The sequence below is a fragment of the Daphnia pulex genome, chromosome 3, assembly GCF_021134715.1.
Source record: "Daphnia pulex isolate KAP4 chromosome 3, ASM2113471v1".
Classification (NCBI taxonomy): Eukaryota; Metazoa; Arthropoda; class Branchiopoda; order Diplostraca; family Daphniidae; genus Daphnia; species Daphnia pulex.
Window position 1 is genome coordinate 4,016,630 of NC_060019.1, and position 22,381 is coordinate 4,039,010.

The window sequence follows — 22,381 nt, forward strand, 5'->3', positions numbered from 1 at the left end:
TTAGGTATAAACACTTCTTTTGCAATTCACAACACTGGCTCAATGAACGAATTATTGCACAGACATGTCGTTTAAAACAAGTTAACTATTAGTAAATAATCTACGAAACTTATTAAAGAAATGGTTATCTGAGCCTAATCCCGTGTTGAGTGACTACAGGGGTGTCATAGTCAAAGAATGAAGACAAGATGTGTAGCGGGAAATAAGCAGTGAAGCTGAATGGAGCAGACCTAGGTGGATTGAGGAAATCACTCTTCTGTCTCTGACGAAAGCCTGCATTTAAATGAATGTAATTCAAAAAATAATGCAGGGAACAAACTGCAGGGAATGTAAGCAACAGAATGATGAATGAGATGACATTGTATGAACTATGAAGTAGAAGGCGAAGGTAATGACGATAAATTTCTGGTGGTAATTAAAGGCAATAATTAAGTTTCATATCATTGTATATTTGAAAAAAAAATACTTGCCGTAACTAAGGCGTAAACATGGAGGATGAAGTGGTATTCGATAAAGTGGTACCTGAGGAAAAGGTAAAATACGTATATAATTATTTGAATTAACTGGATAACCAAAGTATATGTAATAAATTCTAACTGTATTTGTTATAACAAATGTAAAGGGAAAATATTATCATAAAAGGAAACGGAAAAAGTAGAGTGATTATATAGTGTATCGTTTCCAGCAAGAAGAGGAATAAGAATAAAGAAGAATGACATGAAATTTATGTACTCGACAGATTGGACAAGAAGGAGTAAAAATGGAAAAAGGAAGAATAAAAGTACTTCAGTGTTAAGAAAAGAATGCTTGTCAGACTGGACAAGAGAGAGGAGCAGCGAGCAAAGAAAAAGTTAGTCCTGAAGTGAAGAAAGAGAAGAACAATTGTCGAGCTTTTTAATGGTGGGGTCCTGATGCCTTGGCGGGAAGGCTATGTAGGCAAGCAATGGATACCGATGTATGAGAAATAGTTAACTATTTAACCCATTTAAAATAATGTATCCACACTGATAGCCCAAATTTAACAGCTATGAAGGGCAGGAAAATAACATGGAAAATCAGTTCAAATCTGTTTTTAAGTAATAGAAATATCAATTAGGATAGATCACAGAAAATAAAATTTTTTAAATGATTACTCAAGATGACGTCCAATTTTCATTCCAGTAAGTTAAGGGAATGTTCTGAAGTGATCTCTATCTGTTAAAGAGCACAGGACACCTGAAAACAAAAGCCTACTGGAAGGCGTGGCAATTTCCCCCGTACGACATTGCTTCAATTATATTTGAGCAAGAATTATTATAACTGCACACTTTACATCTATCTGCAATTGGAAGGTTGTTTTGAGTAAACTAAGCACAAGCTGAAAGGAATGTCCGTAACAGCATTTGAATGAAAATATACATGTCACCATAAAACTATATTTTAATCTTTTCAGGTAACCTTTCCGATAAAGGAAAGTGTAAAGAATGCTGTAACGGAAGATTTACCAGGTAGCCCACAAAGGGAGATTTTGAGGCTCATTGACAGCATCTACGACGTGTAGATCTTGGGAATCCACAAAAACGAGTACGAAAGAGACAACGGGGAGCGACCTTAAGATTTCCATGGATCCCTAAGAACTACAACAGATCCAAGGTCAATAAAAATATTCCTTATGGTGTGGCTGGAACATTTAATTAAAAATGATTTTGTCATTTAGACGCAATGAAGGAGATGTATCCGTAAATACAAAATGGCACCGGAAAATTGAAATTAAAAAATGATCATTACTGGCACGTGACAACATTCGACTACCCTACAGATTTTCTTGAAGAGGAAAGAGACGAATAAAGAAGGCTCACTGAAATGTGAGATCGACGATCAGATCATCAAGATCAGAGCAGGAGCGAGGAACTACACTGGCTGTCCAATCGCAGCTGTAGTGCCGGAAAAAGACAAGGACATGAAGGACAAAATGGCGATGAATCCCATACGATAATAGTGACTCACTTTCCGTGCATAATAATGATGGCAAACCTTTTCAGTGATGGAAGTCCAAGTGTTTCAGGTTCACTATCTCCGTGCATCGCACGGCATTTCAAAGAAGGCGAGAGACACTATAGAAATTTTGAGTTCTTTCGACACAGAAAAGCAAAAACCTGTGTCGGAAGAGCACCAGAAATGGAGTTCCAGCTTTATACCGGTATATATACAGTCATTCGTGAAAGTTTCTTGAGCAGGCAAATGGCTCTCTATGTTTTAAGTTTAATTTGACGGAAGGGATACTACGGTGCCTACCGTACCCCCAATATTTTACGCCTTTTTCTCTTTTTCTTTCTTAGATAAAGGAAGAGAAGAATGGAAGGAAAAATTATAGAAGGATTTCAAAAATACTTCAGCTACTTTTCTGGAAATCAACCACTCGTTCAATTATACAGTGCAAACGCCAGAAAATAAAGAACTAGTCAGGCAACTGCTGTACTTCATGCTTGAGACACTTCATGCTTGACACTTTTCCAGTTTTAACTTAGGCGGTAAGCAAAATTCTATCTAGACTTAAAGTTAATAATTTATTAACATTAAAAACCATCTTTCAACTCTAGCACCAATCTTCGGTAATTTGAAAACCGCCATAACTCTGTGAGTTTAGATGAGCGTGTGTGTAAGGAGAAAAATAAATCTGTTAATGGACAAATTCCCGCCAGGGCGGAGTTTGGTAGGGTGGTTTCTAACTGGAAGTGTAAAAATTTGCGACCGTCGATCAAGTTGAATCAAGGGCGTATCGTTTCATCAAGGGACTGAGATCTGAGATCAGGCCGGAAAAGCATCAAGTATTTCTTACTGAGATATTTCAATGTGTGAACAGTAAACGCCCATGGATACCTGTTAATGCTATTAAATTGCCAAGAAATGTGTATACGAACCAGCAATTTTTTGGCCTTTGGAGATTTTACCGTCTTATGATTAATGTATTGGTTTCTTTGCATTTATCTTCTATTTTCTATTCATTCTACCTAGAAAAACATTTTTCGGTGATCATGGAATTCTATTATTCTTATTTGAACTCAAAATGTATTTTACTTTTTTCTTATTAATTTAAGATATGCTTTTTATTTATTTCAATACATAGACGAAATCCTTCCCCGAGAAAAGAGATGAAAACCGCGTACCCTGTGTTGTAAAAGTAAGTAACAAACACAAATGTACCAACCTACAATGTAAGCTACCGGCGAACGAATTGCGACCAAATTTCCAGTTCATTAATGTGTCGGGTTTTTTTCAGCGGAGGTCAATGGGCCTCTGATTTCAATTTGGTCATAGATGGCGCCCGAACTGGAAAATGGTGCGTCCAGTAGATTTTTAAATGGAGGGAATGCTACAATAGAGTTTCCCGTTCACAAACTGAGAGTTTATTTACTTACCAATCCAAATTACTTCATATTATTCTTTTAGAAAAATCAAGGCCCCATTTGCGCAACTGATGGATAAGTTAAATCCTGGATTTTTATATAATGCATCTGCGCAAATAAAATGAAGTGGATAGCCCACGCAAAATTGTGCAGTGCTCCAAGGATGCTGGTAACGAACGACTCAGCACCAAAATATCGTCGAGGTATATTATCTACCTGATCATTTTTACTTTAAGATGTTCTATGACTACTCTTATGAACTTTTTTTAATGACCCTAGGAACGACTGACAGCCTAAAAGGAAGCCAACACCAGTACCCACCAAGAAATAAGAAGATTTACTCGTGTTGCGTGTATTCCTTATAGCTCTACATTTTCCTCAAAAACTTGAATAACTTTTTAACGGCTTCAGACAGTTTTTTTCCTGATGAGAAGAAAGAATGATCTTTAAAAAATACATCCATGACATTTTTGTAGGTTTTCCCCCCACGTCACTATACCCTCGTTTTTATATTAAGATCTCTTTATCGTCTTTATATTAAAAACACATTTGTTTTCTTCCATATGCGCAGTGTTCAAACTTCTTTTTTCAAAAATAAAAAATCGATAATTTCTTTATTCTCCTTGGGGAAGACGTTTTATTTACACGCGTTAAAGATGCGAAAGACACAAAGCCAGGCATCATTTTAAGTAAACTGTTGTTGGGAAAAGCTCAGAGCTTTACTGGGTGGCATGATGAAAATCTTCATTTCTCAAACATTTTTTTTGCACTAAAGCATATACAAATATTGGATCATTTAAGATGAAAATTTTTGAAATCTAATATTTTAGTCGTTTCCACTATATATTATATTTCAGCGTCACGGTTAAGTATGGATCACGACTACCAAATATGTTAAAGGAAACATTTTCCCACTCATATTTTCACTCTCGTAAAATTTTAGGTTTCATCATCCTCTAGTACGAACTTTCTTACAACCACTTTCGGTTATTATTTTGTAAGACTCGAAGATTTAAAAAAGCAGGGATTGAGATGATTAGGTGACATAGCCAAACACTTTTTTGACGCTGCAAGCGTCAAATTGTTTTTATTGTGCGGGGTTGGATTGGAACACCAACATTACTTGTTAAAACTCCACGTTGTTTTTGGAACCAGTCTTTGTACTTAATCGATTGACTGATTTTGTTTTAAATTAATTCAGTAAGCCTTGATTACATTAATGTTTCCGTTTCTTTCTCTCTTTTCGAGTGGCTTCGAACAAAGCTTCAGGCTACTTGGCTAAACGTCATCTACCAACACAGGAGAAAACTCTCACCTTCATTTCTAACAAGTTCAAACGGTTGGCTCGTGACACGATAGGAGAGGAGTGACTGAACTCGTCCAGGGGAGAGGTATTACCTCTTGTTGCCCATAGCTCTTTTGGTTTTACTGCCCAGCTTAAGCTATGGTATTACCCGTTGTCTGCGCTCATCTGGTGGAAAAAGACATCCCAGAAGAAAATCGAGACATCATCAAATCAATCGACGCTGCAATGGTTCGTTACTACCTTATAAAGTATCATCCTGGAAAAATGACGTGTGCTCGTGAGAACAAGGTTACGCTACAATCTTGTAGGGACGTTTAGCCCATCGACCACAACCCCCTTTGCAATTACGTTCATTTAACAGGAGCAGATGTGGGGATTTATTTAGAAACCTCAAGGAAAATAAATCAACCACAATGAACCAAATGGAATAGATCCATTCATATTTTTGTTGGCGAAATACGTAAAATTGCACATTGCAAATGAACACAGATCATGAAATTCAGAGATATACTTCACATCCATAACCGCAACTGATGAAATTCCCTCTCCTTTTGTCAATGAAATTATATGATCGTAAAAGATACTCCAACTTAATGTGGTAAAAGAAGTATCTTCCTCCATTCGTCGATACTAAGAAGCTGACCCACACAGCACATTTGACTCCCTGGGACCTCCTAAGATCCTGTAAATTTTATACAGTCTTCTCTATGAAGTCCCTAAATATCTCCTAAAACTATCTTTTGGTTTTGCTGCCTGATAGCTTTCTTTGTCGGGTTTAGAAATAAATATAATGTTCTGATTTTTTTTATGGAATTGTAAAAACCATACCTAAATACTGTGAAATTTCAACCGTAAATCTGGAAAATAGTTTTATCATGCTAGACACAAATAGTTTGATGTGGTTACCGCTCGGCTGTTTCGGATAAAAAAGTAAAAAAATGCTTCTTCACCTAAGTTCCGTTATAGTACCTTAATCACTCTTCGGTATTGCTCTACCCACTACACCATCAACTGATTCATTTTTTTTTAAAATTTAACATTAAAATATTCAATGGAAGCTGCAAAGATTCTTTAACTGTTTTACGTATTGAGGTGTAGGTTTGCTTAAATCCAAATTAGGTGCTGATTGGTTGTTTCAACATTATACTTGAATGTGATTTTTACTGTTTATTACAAAATACCGAATACCTGCTGTTATCACTCACATTCACGAGTACAAACAATCATTGACACTTCTTTTAAAGGTTTCTTAGTTCGGCGTATTCTTTTAATTACAAACAATACACTATAATAGGACAAATAAGAGAACAGAGACAGAGACTGGAAAATTTTAAGGAAATTCACATTTAATGGGTAAAGAATTGCATTTAACATTTTTTTGCAAATCCAGCATATATGATGTTGGCATCTTCACATAAATTTTTATTTATGTCAATTTATTTATTGCAATTTTGAAGTTTTTCAAATGCTTGGAAATCTGGGCCATACGCTTTGCATTTTGCTTGTTTACTTTGTTACCTTTTACTGGAGCAGCAATTATAAGTTCAATATTTCACTTTATTTGAAATTACATTCTTCTTGAATATCTCTTGGAAATTTTTCTACTTAAAAGAAGTAGATCTTGGGGATCACTTTGTTAATCTATAACTTGTATGGCACTTCAGTTACAACTTTCAACCGTGGAATGAAAGGAATTGGTATTTCTGTGAGAGAAAAGTACAGTGACATCTCAATTGAGAACTGTTTAGTTAAAGAGAAAATTACTTATGGCAGACTACAAAGGTGATATTGTTCAACGCTCAAGGACCAGACAGGTTATTCAGAACACTGTTGGCCCTCTTCCGAGGCCACCAAGGTTGGCCAGGCGAGAATATAGCTGCTTTGCTGCCTTACCAGTTTGAAATAGTGATGGACTGCACACATTTATTGAGTATTAAGGATTAGTTTTAGTTTGGTAAATTTATAAACGATTTTTAAATTATAGCTGTGGTATTATTATTCATGGCTAGGTAGATGGACATTCACATGCTGCCATGAGTATGGAAGTCAACAATAATAAAAGAGCTAGTACAGTACTGTAAGTTCCTTGAATGGGGTTAGCCGATATGTGTGTCCTTCACGAGTCACAGGTAATATGATTCTGTTGAAACTGTTAAGGTAACATTATTATAGTTTTGAAAGAACAAAATAACAATATTTTAAATATTTAGAACTGATATTAGAGGAGAAAACATAGAAGTTGAGCGATTCATGATCGAAGTGAGAGGAGAAAATATAGGCAGTTTCATGACAGGGATATCGACAAGAAATACTCGTATAGAAAGAATTTAAAAGGATTCCACTCATTCCTGTTAAGTTACTCTTCATGTATTATGATGTTAGTCTCTACCAGTTCATCCGCCGTAATTGTATTAAGATTGACATAAAAGAGAAGTGAAATCAAGTAATGCAGCAAAATAAGAAAGAATAAGCCAGTCCAATAATCACAAAGATTGAACGTAGTAAAAATAATACAAATAGGAACTAGAAATTGTAAATCGGCTGCTAGGTGACGAATTGAGCCATTACCCAGCTGAACGACACAAGTCTCACCACCTTTCAGTTGGGTGTTTGGTGAAGAAGTGGGTATGTTGTTCACCTAGATGAAATCTGCAAAACTTGAAGTTCTTCAAAGCAAAATAATTACGACATCGGAAACCGACCCATCTGTTTTTCAAGTGCGTAATTCATTAATCGAGTTGCAGGAAAGATGCCTCATTGCTTCTATGTTTACTTCAAAGGTTATCTCATTGCATCAAGCGTGTTCAGCTTCTTGATAGAAATCAGCTCCTACGTATCAAGACAAAAATGTGTTATTGCATGGATACAATTAATAACATTTTTCAATTAATTGAGTAATTTTGCAATTAGTTATGCGTTAAAATGAATTTAGCATACTATGGTGCACTAAATGGTATAAAACAAATATTAATATGCAATTTACCTTGACAAAACTTAACATCCTTCCTCAAGCGATCATTTAATTGTTCTAGGGTGCGCATCTTGCTTTTTAAGTGCTGGAAGTCTTCAGTTGAAACAGAGGCCCAGCACGTTAGCATACTTGCCTTTAAAGATGATATCACTTCCACCTCTGATTTCAAAACATTAGAACGGGTCAAAATAGGAAGATCATTATAAGAATCCGCATCCAAAGAGGATTCCACAAATATGGGTTTTGTCGGGTCTTCTGGTGCTAGTTTTTCAAGAGTGGAGCAGCATGACGAACTGTTGTCAGAGGCAGAAAACAAAAAAAGTCTTCAGTTATGATGCTATAATTCATAAATCTGCACATGCTTACATCATCATTGCAGCCATATTTTTTGAAATTTGCTGAATGATTTCTTTTCCTTGATTGACCCGAAAATGAAATCGGTACATGATGTTTCTCAGCTTAGCTTACTTTCCTTATTCTGCTTTGTGAGAGGTAAAATATTCTAATGATATGAAAAGAATATAATGAAGAGTCTATCAATCTATGATACTATAGTCTCAAAATATGCTCAGTAAATGCGGTTCTCAAACCAACAGAAACCGTTTTATCCTCGGTAAATAAATCCTAAATCAACTCTCTTTTCCTTCTAATTTTTTTGAAGTTGATATTGTTGTCTCTCCAAAGTCCCAAGTGATAATCAGTTAATCAGCAACCCCGAGCACTCTCCTCTCTTCAAAGTTTACATTGGAGATAAACTTGGAGTTTACAAGAGATCAAACGTCATAATATCAACAATATTCATCTTCATCAATAATAATAAAGATGGAAGAGACTGAAATTGTGTCATACACAGAAAAATTGAACTCCTTGATCGCAATAAATGTCTCTACTAGAAGAAAATTGGAATTGGAACGAGAATGGTAAAAATTTCTTACAATTCTTACAATGATAAAAATATGCAGTTTTCTTACCATTCTCGTGGTTTACAGTTTAGAAGTGGTGGAATCACGATTAAGATCAAAAGAAGCACAGCTAGAAGCCTTACACCTAAAAGCTGCTTCTGCTGATTCCCCAAAGAAAACTGACTCTAACACAAACCGAGCTAACACTTACCCATTGAAGAGAAGCAATCCGCTTGGTAATGCATCATTGGCCAAAAAATTAAAAGTTGAAAGTGGTGAGAGTGTGTCTGGTATTTCAAAGACAATAAAGCAGAATTTGTCGGTGGGTGCAGAAAATTCACATAATGTTGGACAAGTAAGTCAATGTAGAATTTTTGACGAAGTAGTCTTACTATTATTATTCTATTGTTTACAGGCTTAAAACAATTGAATCTCGGATTCAGGTAAAAGAAGATAGGAAAGCAGCCTTAGAGAAAAACCTGCAAAAAGCTGAATCGTGGCCTTACAATTTGTCATTGAAGAGAAGAAATTCGCTTGGAAATGATTCGGATGCAAAAGAATCAAAAGTTAAAGAAAGTTAAAACCATTTTCTTAGTCCTAGATGCCGCTTACTTCGCTGTAAATACACAATTTCGATCGAATCATTGATTCTACCTAACTGAGACTCAGAAAAATTCTTTGAAAATAAATTGGTTGATGGATCTTGATTGTCAACGTCTCTTACGACCTGCAAAGACATGACAAACACTAGCAGTTTGTCAAATAGTTGGGAAAGCAAAAGTGACTAGCATTGACGTTCAAGTCGATGTTCTCATTTCATTCATAAATTGATTTGTTTTCGTTTTCCGCAGTTAACACACATCCTCTTTTATGATTCTGATCACACTCATCGAAAGTATCACGATTGGATTTGCAATCTAGATAACAAGATACCCGACCCTGTCAAAAATTGAAATATTAAGCTACAATCATAAACAAATTTAATACTTGAATAATAAAACTCAATCTTACGTTCCCTTTGCAGTTACACTAATTGGTTATGACACAGTAGATGCTTCTGATGTTTCATGCGCAATTTCAGTTCCAGGCGAATTCAGACATGAAAAATCCTGTGGTATGAAAGGATCTAGTCCATAGCAGCAAGTTCAAGAGATTTCTCTCTTTCCACTGTCTCTGAACTATGAGGCAAGGTGTCCTTGCAAGTGGAACAAATAAAATCAACCCTCTTTTGTTCGTTCATTTCATGTCGGTATGTCCATTGTGATATGAAGATTCCCCAATCAGTGTCAGCTGTTCTTCGTGAACTGCAAACAATCTTGGGGGATGTTAAAGAGACACCTAAAAAATTCAACAATGATTCAAAATGAAATATTAAGGGCTTTCAAACAAAAAATTTATCACCTGCGCAGTTGCGGGCTTAAGTTCTTAGCATCAATCACGGTGGACTTCAAATGCCTCAAATGATTTAAATTTCATAAAATTTCAGTAACATAAAATGGTTGGATGACATGACATACCTAATTTACCACTAGGATCTAATAAAATCACATTTTTGGTAAGAAAAATACAGTAACCAAAAGAAGACCTACCATAAAAGTCGTCAGTAAAAGGGCACTAACACCATTGCAAAGCGATCCACCGATGAGTAATTGAATGGTCTTCTTATTCCTTTTGAGTTACCTCCCCTAAGCTTCCAATATACTAGAGTTCTCCGCCTAATCGAGTACTAGAGATGGTGGCAGCGGCTTGTAAAACCTCAGATGAGCCTTCAACTTCGATTCCTATTTTCCAAAAAGGCCACCAAACTTTTCAATAAACGTTAAAAATGAAATTAAACAAAATATTAATTAGAAATTGTGGTGTTTGAATTCTTCTAATGTCACTAACCGGCTTGTCTAGCAATTCAGCACCGCCTGCGATAGCATCAAGTCTGTCCAGTGGTTTCGTCATGGACGAAAAGCAATCCAGTGAGAGTTCTTCGGATTCCGAAAGTAAGTAATTGAATTTTTTTAAATATTTGCTAGTTCTTATTGAATTTATCTATAAGGTGGCGAATTGTGTGCCAAATTCGCAGATTTATTCACAACTTTTAACGACAAAATGATGAAAAAAGTGAATCACGAAGAAGCTGCCAATCCGTTTAGGAACGTAATTAAAAAAACCTATGTGATGCAATGAGCCAAAAACCGAAGAACAATGTCGAGCTTCAAGAAAACATTGAATTAATTGAAGAAGACAGTGAACCTAACAAGGATCATTTTTCCGAATTGTATGTAAGAAAGGTTGGAGGAGCAGTGGCCGATTACGCGGCAAAGACTGCCACGGATGAATTTCTTGAAGACGTGGTGGAAAAAGAAGCAGATAAGATTATGGATTCGATGAACACCAGTCTAATTGAAGCTATTTATAAGTTCCAAGTGAGTTTTTAAGTGGCTGCAGGAGATGATAATTCAGATCATTTCGGAAAAATAAGTTGCCTTTCGTCTTATACAATTAAAACATTTCTGTTGAAATAATTACTTGTAGTATTGAGATTAACAATTTCTCGTTTTCTAGGATGGCGTGAAGTTACTAATAATGGCTTTACCAACAGCCCGTGACAGCTGGGGTATTTTCGACTAAGCACGTCACACAATACGTGTTTTCTTGGAACAGTACCTCGAGAGAGCCACTTTAAAGTGGCTGGCTGGCTCCCAGGCTTATCCCGTTGAGTGTTACTTTATAGATCCTAAACAAAAATATGCCACTCTTTAAATTTTTTTAAATTATAAATTAGGATAAGTCTGTTGAATACATTTTGTTGGGAAATTTTTCCCAATGTAGTTTTGTTCTTGAAGGACTCACAAGACCTTTTGTGTTTCTTTTTGGGTGGTTGGTGGGTGGTCAATACAGAAAAATTTTAAGCGTTTTTCTTAAGTTTCATCATATTCCTCTTCGGATGTCCCGTATTGCTTGGAACGAATCAACCCTGTTACCCATCATCTGCGTGGGCCTTTTGCTTGTGACGATGGCCGCCATCGACGCTTAGAACCCATATAGGTAAGTCCATTTTTTCTTATTATCGTGCGTGAGTTGGTCGACCGATTTTTTTCTTATTATACTTTTGTTTTCCATTGACAAAAATTAAAAAAAAAAAAAACAAGTTCGGGTGTGTATTAGGGCGCAGTTTGGTCAAGCTAGACGTTAGCGGGATTGTGGCTTGTCGCAAGTGACGAGGGAAATAGAAAGTAACCCGTTCTGTCGTCAGAATATAATGGCGGGACTGCGTGAACAGCAAAAGAATTGTCCACGCAGTAAGTCTTGATTTTTTTTTACTAGATTCAAGTTATCGGTATTAATGTAATAATTTTTTTTTGTTTTAAAATAGTTCAGATTAAAGTTGAAAAAGAGGAGATTGATGATGCAATAATTTCCAAAAAAGACATTGCAATTTTTAAAGAACTTGCAGTGAAACATGAGAAAGGACTGGTGAAAAAAAAGAAGAAGCGAAAGCAAAGAAAAAATTAGCCCAGAAATTAGCATATAAGAGATACAAAGAAACAGAAAAGTATAAAGAAAAAAAGAAGGAAGCAGTGAGGAAATACAGAGAAATGGAAGGCTACAAAGAAAAAAGGATGGAAGCAAGTAAGAAATACAGAGAAACGAAAGTTTATAAAAAAAAGGAACTATACAAGAGATATCTCCTTTTTTACTTTCAATCTGTTGTAGTCATTAGTTGAGAAGAATGAGACAGACAACGCCAACGCAAGGAATAAATGATGAAAATGAATGTGATATGAATGACGACAAATTGATGTAAATGTGAGGTGGAAATGTAAATTGAAAGGGGAATAACAATAAAAATAAAAGGGTGACGGTAAACTAGATATGGCGTACAGCACAAACAGAAGTTAACAATTAAACCAAAGTTACGATGACGCTACCTGTGAGATAAACGCCACGATACCAACGTTCAACATAGGCTTGCCAAGGACTTGAAATAACGAAAGAAAGAAAGAGACGTCGAAATCGCTATGCCGTCACCGCTAAGTGGGTTCCAAGTACGGGAGACCAGAGCGGATTGAACCCTGACGAGGAGCGACTGCGTCGGGTGGAGGCAAAGGCAGCACCTGGTCAGGTGCCGTGGATGGAGTAGTAGCATCCGTTTTTTACTCGGCTCGTGGAGTCGTTGACGGTCGTGAAAGCGGTAGCAATGACGCAGCCGAAGTGTTGGCGGGTGCGCTAGGGATCAACGGGGCAAACGGACGAGCCGTGGTAGGGAAAAACGGAGTTTGCTGCGGTAATGTAATAGGACTCGACTCGGGGCGAGAGGCCGGACAACGCCAAATCCCGCAGATGCTGAGTTGTCCACGTTGATGTCGATGCGCGTGCGACGAAACATACGTCCATCTTCCAACCGAACCATGTAAGAGTCCGGCTTGCTGTAGGTCGATTGGACAGCTCCTGGCAACATAAGTCCGGAAATGAACACACGGACATGTTGACCTACGATCAGGGCAGAACCCGCACATCAGGGCGTGCTCCTTGCTGGAAACAAGCCGCTGCCTGTCGACGTTGAAGTTGGCCATATAAAAAAGTGGCCGGCACGAACTGTGAACTAAATTACTCGGCAATAAAGGCCCACGGAGGTGACGCCCTTGCAGGAGAACTGCCAGAGACGGAAGATCAGCAGAGACTGGAGTTGACCAGATTGCCACCACTTGAAACGAATTTAACACAAGGTTAGTTCATAAATTATTTAAATTATAACTTTCAATCAATTCTTATAAATCTATTTAGGTGAACTTGTAAGAATGGATTGAGATAAATGGAATTACGAGTCAATAATGGAGAACGAAAGAAGTATCAAGTTCATTGTTAAAACAGCAATGGATGAAGTTAATTAACATGATGTTATTTTAAAGAACAAAGACGTTTATTTACGCAAAACGTCATCTTTACTGTTATAGTTTGAACATATAATTTTGTGTATTTGGTTTTGGTGTAACTTTCGCATTTATGAATGCAAATATTTTTTATTGCTTTTTATATATTTCTGTAACTTACTTTAGAGAAGTTAAATGAAACGCTTAGTCCTGACAAAATTAAATGTTTTATCGAAAAATTTTTAAATCTTATAAACTATGCAAAGCAGAGTACTCTAGATAATAGTGATGAAATTTGAAGAGAGACGTTGTGATCGAGAACGATCTTTTTTGAATCGGGAGAGTTTTACGTGTCGACCTTGTTTCAGAGAGAACGCAAAAGGGATCTTCGACGTAAGGTTAAGCTATAAAGGTTAGGTCGGGGAGGGGTAAAACGCTGCCAGATCTTAGAAGACGGATTTATGACTAGAAACCTAAAGAGACTCATTTTATGAACAAGCAAATTTTCATAGACCAATTGTGGATACTGAGTTGCCAAATTTTTCAAGATATCATCGTACGTGTTTAATAGTAGAAAGTGTGTTTTTGATTGTTTAAGCATAAAAATTGTCAGCATAAAAATTGTAATTAGACAAATGCTCTGGAGTGTCATAGCTTAGAACATTTTGCGTCTTTTACTAGCTGTAATTGTAACTCACCCTAGTTTAGTCATGAAAATTGAATGAAGTCTAAGCCTGGGATACTGTTTAGTTTTTCCTTGTCGTTTTCAACATCTATACCACTTGGTGGCTAGGAGGATAAATCTAGAACACACAAAAAAATGGACGGCTGTTACTGTTGAATTTCAACCGTTAATATCTCGGAAAAAAGGCCACAGATAATAAAATTTGTTTAGATAACTGTAGTGGGGGACTAGATCTTCACATGAATAAATTTTTTTTTGTAATCTAATTCACATTAATCAATTCATCTTGTTTTTATTTACCATTATTTTACATACTTTATTTACCTTTATGATACTCCAGACAATTTCTCTAATTACAATTTTTAAGCTTACAATCGTTATGTTTAAACAATAAAAACACACTTTTTAATATTTCTAAAAAGTTAATATTCCCCGTTGGGGCACTATACTATATTGAAAAGTTTTGCAACTCATCAGCCGCAACTGGTCTATTGAAATTTCCCTTTTCATAAAATGAGTATCTTCAGGCGTCTAGTCATTATTTCGTCTTTTACGACCTGGCAACGGTTTACCCCTCCCCGACCTAACCTAGAAAGCTTAACCCTACGAAGCTCCCTTCTCGCTCTCTCTGAATGACGGCAGACATGTAATCTCTCCCGATTGAACTAGATCGTTCTCGTTCACAACGTCTCTCGTCAAACTTCATTGCTATTATCTGTATTACTCTCCTCTGCATAGTTTATGAGATTTTAGCAATTTATCGATAAAACATATAATTTTTTCAATTTTTTAATTTATTTTCGCTAAAGTTGGAAGCAATAAGAAAGATTCACTTTCATCAATCCAAAGTTACACCAAAAAACAAATACATATAAAAATATTTTATGCTCCAACTATAACAGGAAACAGGACATTTTGAGTAAATTCAAGCATGGGTATAACCACGCAAACAACACAAAATTCTTTATGGACTTTTTTGACTTGCTCAAATTAAAACAAAATATAATATTCCTTTGATAGCGATTGAAATTTTTTCTTTCAAAATTGCGTGGCTGGAGTAGTTTGGTATTATCATAAAATATGAATACGTAGGTGCCGACGGATATAACTCGTCTGCACGATCATCTTATATAAAAGCACGCTGCACTACCTTAAGTTTTGGATACATTTTTTGTCTTTCTGTCCGGTTGTTCTTTCTTTTTTCCTTCTTCTGCTTTTTTTTCCACCACTGCTACCCTCGGCTACCCGCTCATCTTATTCCTTTGCGTTGCTTTCAGCGTTCTCTTCCGCAAGGAATTCTAGAACCGTAAAGCAAAAAAACCTAGTCTAAAACAAGTAAAACAACGAAAGTAAAATAAAACTCTTCTCTTAACATTAATTACCTTTCATTAAACGTTCTTTTAAGTCCGGAAGATCCAGACGATTCGAGAGAAAGATTCGGAAGAAAGATTCGGAGAAACGACAATACAGAAAGGGAGTGGAAAAGGTTGACTTTGGCGAGGAAATTGCCTGGGGCGAAAAAAAACATTTAAAAAGAAAGGAAATGGAACGAAGGAACGAAATGATGGAAAAAGAAAATGAGTGACGACAAAATAAGAAATGGATGGGGTTATCCCCTTCGGCGATAATATTGGAAAAAGGGAGAAAACAAGAAAAAAAAGAAAAGACCTTGGCAGATGGGGTAGTCAGAAGAAAAAGAAGGATGAGGTTATCCCCTTCGGGGATAATTTAAAAAAAAAAAGATTATATCTGTGATAATTAGAAAAAAAGAAGAAAGTTTAAAAATATTTCTGAGTTTAAAATTAAAATTTTTTTCTGAGTTATTTAAAAAAAAGAGACATTTCTGAATAAAAAAAGAGAATTATAAATGACAACAAGTTTGTTTTGATTGTTTTGATTGCTTCTTTCCATCCTCCTCATCCTTACTCGGGGTTCAAATCGACAGTATAGACTGCGCCATATCTTGTCCTCGTGGTTACTGTTGAGCTCAAAAATGAATGTCCCATCTCCCGGGCCTTCTCATTAACAAAGTCACGAATAATTTGGAACCTTGGGTCCAAATTTCCATGCTGAGATGGCCGTCACTCTTAAAACTCACAATAATTCACGATAACTAGACCAAACTAGTCAGGTGATGCCACAAAACTGACCACTGAGCACTCATCAACATTTAAACACTCGTTAAACTCCACAATTAACCGTTCAAGTACACAAAAAGTACTGTTTTTGATGGAACCGATGAAACTCGTGCAGTCACCAGGGCGCAGCAGACGACACGATACATACATTATCTGTTGGTCTAGCCATTTTTTGTCTTTCTGTCCGGTTGTTCTTTTTTTTTCTTCTTCTGCTTTTTCTTTCCACCACTGCTACCCACGGCTACCCACTCTTCTCCTTCCTTTGCGTTGCTTTCAGCTTTCTCTTCCACAACCAATTCTAGAAACGTAAAACAAAAAAAAATCTAGTCTAAAACAGGTAAAACAGTAATTTGCGTGTGGTGCTGTTAAGGTGGAAGCGACCTGACGTTGCCATTGTGGTTTCATTTCTTTGGGAAATGGTGTGGGCTTTCTCGTTACATACATTACATGTCCTTATAGCCATTTGTTGTCTTTCTATCCGGTTGTTCTTTCTTTTTTTCTTCTTCGGCTTCTTTTTTCCACCACTGCTACCCTCGGCAACCCGTTCTTCTTATTCATTTGCATTGCTTTCAGCGTTCTCTTCCGCAAGGAATTCTAGAACCGTTAAGCAAAAAAACCTAGTCTCAAACAGGTAAAACAACGAAAGTAAAAGAAAACTCTTCTCTTAACATTAATTACCTTTCATTAAACGCTCTTTTAAGTCCGGAAGATCCGGACATAAGTACGTTGATCACCAACTTACATATACCCCATTTACAAGTTCAGTTTTGTTCCAATGTTATAAACAACCTGTTCGCCTCAGATCCTAACAGTTATACACAAATCGTTGACAAATCAAATTGTTCGAAATTGGTAACATACAAATAATAATACAAATAATAACAAATACGGAAATTTGACTTACCCTTTTCGAAGAATTGTTTCAACCTCGTAATCCGTTTTATCCAAAAACATTCGAGCCATATTTTAAAAGAAATGAAAGAGAGCTGAGACGCCAGTTAAAACGTTCAAAACTGAAGCAGAACTGCAGACAGATTGACAGAAAAAATTAAAATATTAAAATATTCAATTGTGTTCGCAACTCTTCATATGAAAGTTCACTGGTTATCGTAGTTTATGCAACGTCTAAAATTTTCCTTTGACAGTTTTTGAGTATAGCGATAACATTCATTGTGTGACGTTGTCTATGTTATTCTCCATGGCTGATATCGAAATTGATAACGCTGTTGAGGTTGAATATATTTCCTGAAATGGGTAAGCAAACTGTTTTTCCCAATTTAATTGAAAGAATCAACCATTTTTGGTTTTGTTACCAGCGATCCCACTCGAATCAATTCGAGGTATTTCACGCAATCTGAGTTGAATAATTTTTTTTCAAAATACAATTCGAGTTGAATTTGAATTGATTTGAATTGACAAAAAATCAATTCGAATGAAATTAAGAAAAAATAAAAAAAAAAAATATTTTATTAGGCAAGAAATATTACACTAAAACATCCATAATTTTAACTGTTTTAAATAATTGCAGTAGAATATCACTTAAGTCGACTGGATTTAGTGATAATTCAATAATAATAGAATATTTGTCCATTTGAAAGTACCCAAACAATATCCATCACCTTCGTTTATCGAAACGAAGAGGTGGCGCATCTAGCGGTCGAAATTGAAACTACAAATATTCCAATTTACAAGAATTTTGTCAAATTTGACAAAAATTGACCCAAATATTCGTGAATATTCACAATGAATATTCATGAATCGGGAAATGAATATTCAGGTAAATTTTCATGAATATTTACCCAAAAATATCACAATTCAAATGAATATGAATTTTGATTTTTACAATTCGAGTTGAACTGAATATTCGAAAAATCTCAAAAAACGCAATTCAAGTTGAATCGATTCGAATCAATTCGAATCAAATGCAATTCGGGTGGGATCTGGAAGAGTTCACTATCTGGTGAAGTAAATTTAGTGAATCGTCGAATTTATGGTGGATGACAGTCACTGGGATGAACGGATTCCGTGATGTCACAAAGACTTTTAACGAAAGTTTTGTTCAGGCATTTTTCTACTTGTCATTGTTCTAAATTTGAATTTATTACGTTAGGATAAGGGATGAAAGTGTGACTACCACAAAAAAAATTTCCAATTTACCTGGAGTTCTTGCCACCTGCTCCACTGTCGAGGATAAGAGTTTGGTTTACAAAATGGGGAATTTGGTAATCCGGGAAAATGTGAATGACGGTATAGGAAATGGTGTAGGCAATATAGTTGTGGATGGGGTAGCTAATAATGTATTTATGGGAGTTTTGGTTTAGCTGATGTTCAAGGGGGTGGGAATGGGGTTGAATATGAATTTTCAGTTTATTTGGGTAATGATCTACCACGTATTTTGGGTGATGTTAGAGGGGGGATAGTTGTAGCAGGTGGCAAAAAAAGGAAAAACAATTAAGAAAACTCTGCCAAAAGATGTTTAGAACTACCTGTGGCAAATTTTAAAAAAGGGGCATTATGGGAACATGTGCCCTAACCGTCCACCAGCGATTGGTATGCTAACCTTAAAAAAAAATCTTCATCTAGGTTATTAATTCTTTTTTTTTATTGGAGGCAATCCACCGCAAGGAAGAACTAGCCTTTTTGGTCATCAAGAAAATGAGGAAAGAGTTTCAAACATTTAAATATTACCTCAAAGTTGCCGCTTTCCATTCCACTTGAAATATCTCAATATATTTTTTTGCCAATAAATAAATAAAGTGACATAAAACGAGCAGTTTTCTCATAATCGGATTCATTTAGCTGACCAAAAAGTATTGTGTGTTTAGACGCACAATATACAAAAACCTTCTCTTTATGATGAGCTCCAATTGATGACATGCAAGAAAAAGCCAAGGGTGGGAAAGGTGGTAACAACACATTAAAATCCCCCCTTTTTTAACCTCAGGTTTTGAATGTGTGTTTGAAATACAAATAATCACTCGATTTCTTCGGCGACCGACACGTACGTCGACCTCATATGTGGAGGTTTTCGTCACGCCTTTCACAGTGTTTCACTGTCCTTTTTTATGAGTCGTCACGTTTCTGTGGCTACTTTGACATTTGTATCTTCCGTAACATTTTTTTTTAATGAGGTGTGTATTCGCCGAAGGCGAAATGAATCCGTAACATGTGGGTGTTTATTTGTGAGTGTCATCTTCTGTTGGAGTTCGTCGTGGGATATCCTTTCTTGATACACGATTCATTTCTGGATTATGATCCGAAAACTACCTCCGGAAAAAAGGGGGATTTTCGGCCTGGTTGAGTCGGAGTTCGCTTCTTAAAAACACTACTCGTTTTTAAAAGTGGCACCCTTTTGCGCTCTCTCTCGTTGATATCTCTGGTACACCAATTTTTTTTTATTTTGGTTCCAGTGCAACACTTAGACAATGTTAACGAATCTTTTTTGTTTCTTCCCGGGAAAACTTAATTGTAAAGTATAATAACTATATACTTTACATTGCTAGTACAACTAGTTTTTGTTTATCTACGTTAGCGCAGTTGATAACATGGTATCAAAAATACCTGGGTTTAGTTCTTGGTAAAGTTGAAGGAGTTACACTTTTAATATTTATATTGCTTCACCTTTAGTAATTCATCGACTGAAGGTTTAAATCCTGTCGAAACTACATTGGAAATGGAAGAGAAGCGGAAATTGGAACCCTTGTTCAAATCACTATCACAATTAAAGGACGCAAGAAATGGGAAAATAAAGTAAAAGGAAACGAAATAGAAAAGATAAACACAATATTTTATCATTATTTTGTTGTTGTTTTTTTTCGAGACTATGGATGTGCTCCGGCTCGTATTTGGATGCAAAAGGGGACGTTTGTTATTCCAACTTTGACCGTTGCACTTTGACCGTTGCAACAATATCCATATTGTTGACGAACTTATTCAATACATTTTCATGATGCTATTTGAAACGATAATATACGGTTCTAGAATAAGAGAAAAATAGAGACGCAATTAATTTGCATTAAATACGCTTCAGTGTTATGGTTTTGGTGAAATACTCAAGTGCGTTTTTAAGATGCGTATTTTAACAATACGATACGGTATGACAACGTAAAAAAAATCCGTCCGTCATTACCGCATTTATACGCTCTCTATTTGCATTTCTAATAATTAATTTGGACCATGTTGGTGCAATTGCAAAGTTCGTTTTTTCAGGATGCTTTTTTCAACGATTAAATAAGGCACTACAATTTAAGGAAAATACAGTCAGGCATTTGCGTATTCTTATGTAATTCTTGTTCATTAAATACGAATATGCAAGACGCCTTCGGAGCAGTTTCAAGTTCTTTTTGTCAAGATGCATTATTTAACAATAAAATACTTCGTTTTCAAGATGCGTTTTTTATCGCTGAAATTTCCGGCATTAGAATATGTTTTCAATGTCAGACATTAGCGTAATTTAACACTATTATTCCAAATTAAATACGGTTCGATAATTCGAAGTTTGTGCTAAAGTAAAAAGTTCGTTTCGAAATGCGTTATTTTACAATAAAATACGGTTGTAGATTTTAAGAAACATGGTCAGACCTTAGCGTATTCTTAAGCAATTCCTTTGAATTGTATAGTAATCGATAAGACGATTTCATCGTTGCATTATCAAGTTTCTTTTCAAGATGCGTTTTTTAACAATAATTCGGCAGCGCAACGTAAGCGGAAAAAGCCTAATGTTACCACAATCTTACGACATTTATCTGCATTGAATACGCTTAATATTAGATGTCATGGACACCTTGTTGTCAGAATTGTTCAATAATGGCTGGCTGGCTGGATGGATGGATGGCGTATTTCACCTTTCAATTAAATTTAGAATAACATATATTGCTGTCATCGTTTATTCATAGAAAGTATGATGAATCGGAACAATGAACCATTTTTTTTCATTTTGGTAAGTCAATAACGGGGAATTCAATTGTCTTTGTCGGTAAAAACTTAACACCAACAACTTAACGTAAAAACTTGAAAGGTATTACCTCCATTTTCCCTTTATGGATCTAAAATCCCATTCATCAAATGAACTAACATCGGAAGCAAGATATGTTTTAAAATGAGAGGACACATATGGTTTCACAAAAGCATTAACTTACGGAATTTCACACCAATAAGTGTGTAAGGCGCTTTTAAGGGGCTTGAAAAGGCGCGCTTACTTTAAAGAATAACTCGGATGGTAAGGCCGAACTAGTATATTGTTTACACTGCACAGAATACAATAAGAGTATAATAAGAGATCGAACTTACAACTGGAGCCACAAGCAGTCGAAGAGTGAGATGACTAGTCTAACTCTTGGAGGGTGCGACGGGAGTTTATATATGTATTCCCGCGCGCCATTTTGGAATGGTTGTACGTATCGATTATTAAAGTAATTCCAAAATGGCGGGACAAAACGATCATGAGTCATGTGGGGTTATTCAAGCGGGTGTGAGAAACGATTGTGGTTATTAATAGACGAAGAGCATGAAGGGGGCGGGGTTACAGACGATTACATCCAGTAAACGATATGCACTCTTCTGGTCAGTCTTGGCTGCGCATTACACACCTCCTTTCTTTGAAAAGACACGACCTCGTGTCTATCAATAGGGGTTATGTCAAAGGCACGGGAATGCAGGTATGGTTTATGAGTATACATTTTTATTCATTCGAATTTAGATTGGATTGATAACTAATATCAAATACAAAAGACAAAGTACAAAGAACAATTACCGTCGGCCCGGCGGTATCTAAGTTTTTTTTTTTCTAAATTGACTACCGCTTTCTATGATGTGACTACAAAAGTTGATTATTGCAAGTATAATATTTAGTAAAAACGACGGAGGATGCGTTGCCGGTCTTGCTGGTATACTGCCATAAGACGCGCTTGCGTCTCCAAGAATTTTTCGGTTAGTTCCATCAACTCGCGCTGCACCTGCTGATGCTCTTGCAGAAAGTCGGGCAGGCGGCGTGTCGTAGGCGGCCCGTACAATGAATCGTACGATGGAGGCAATTGTCGTCCGCGATGATCAGGCGGAGGGGGACTTCCGGGGGCCATCGGGATGATTCTTGGTGGCTGCACGTAATTCTCCTGTTCTTCCATTGAGAC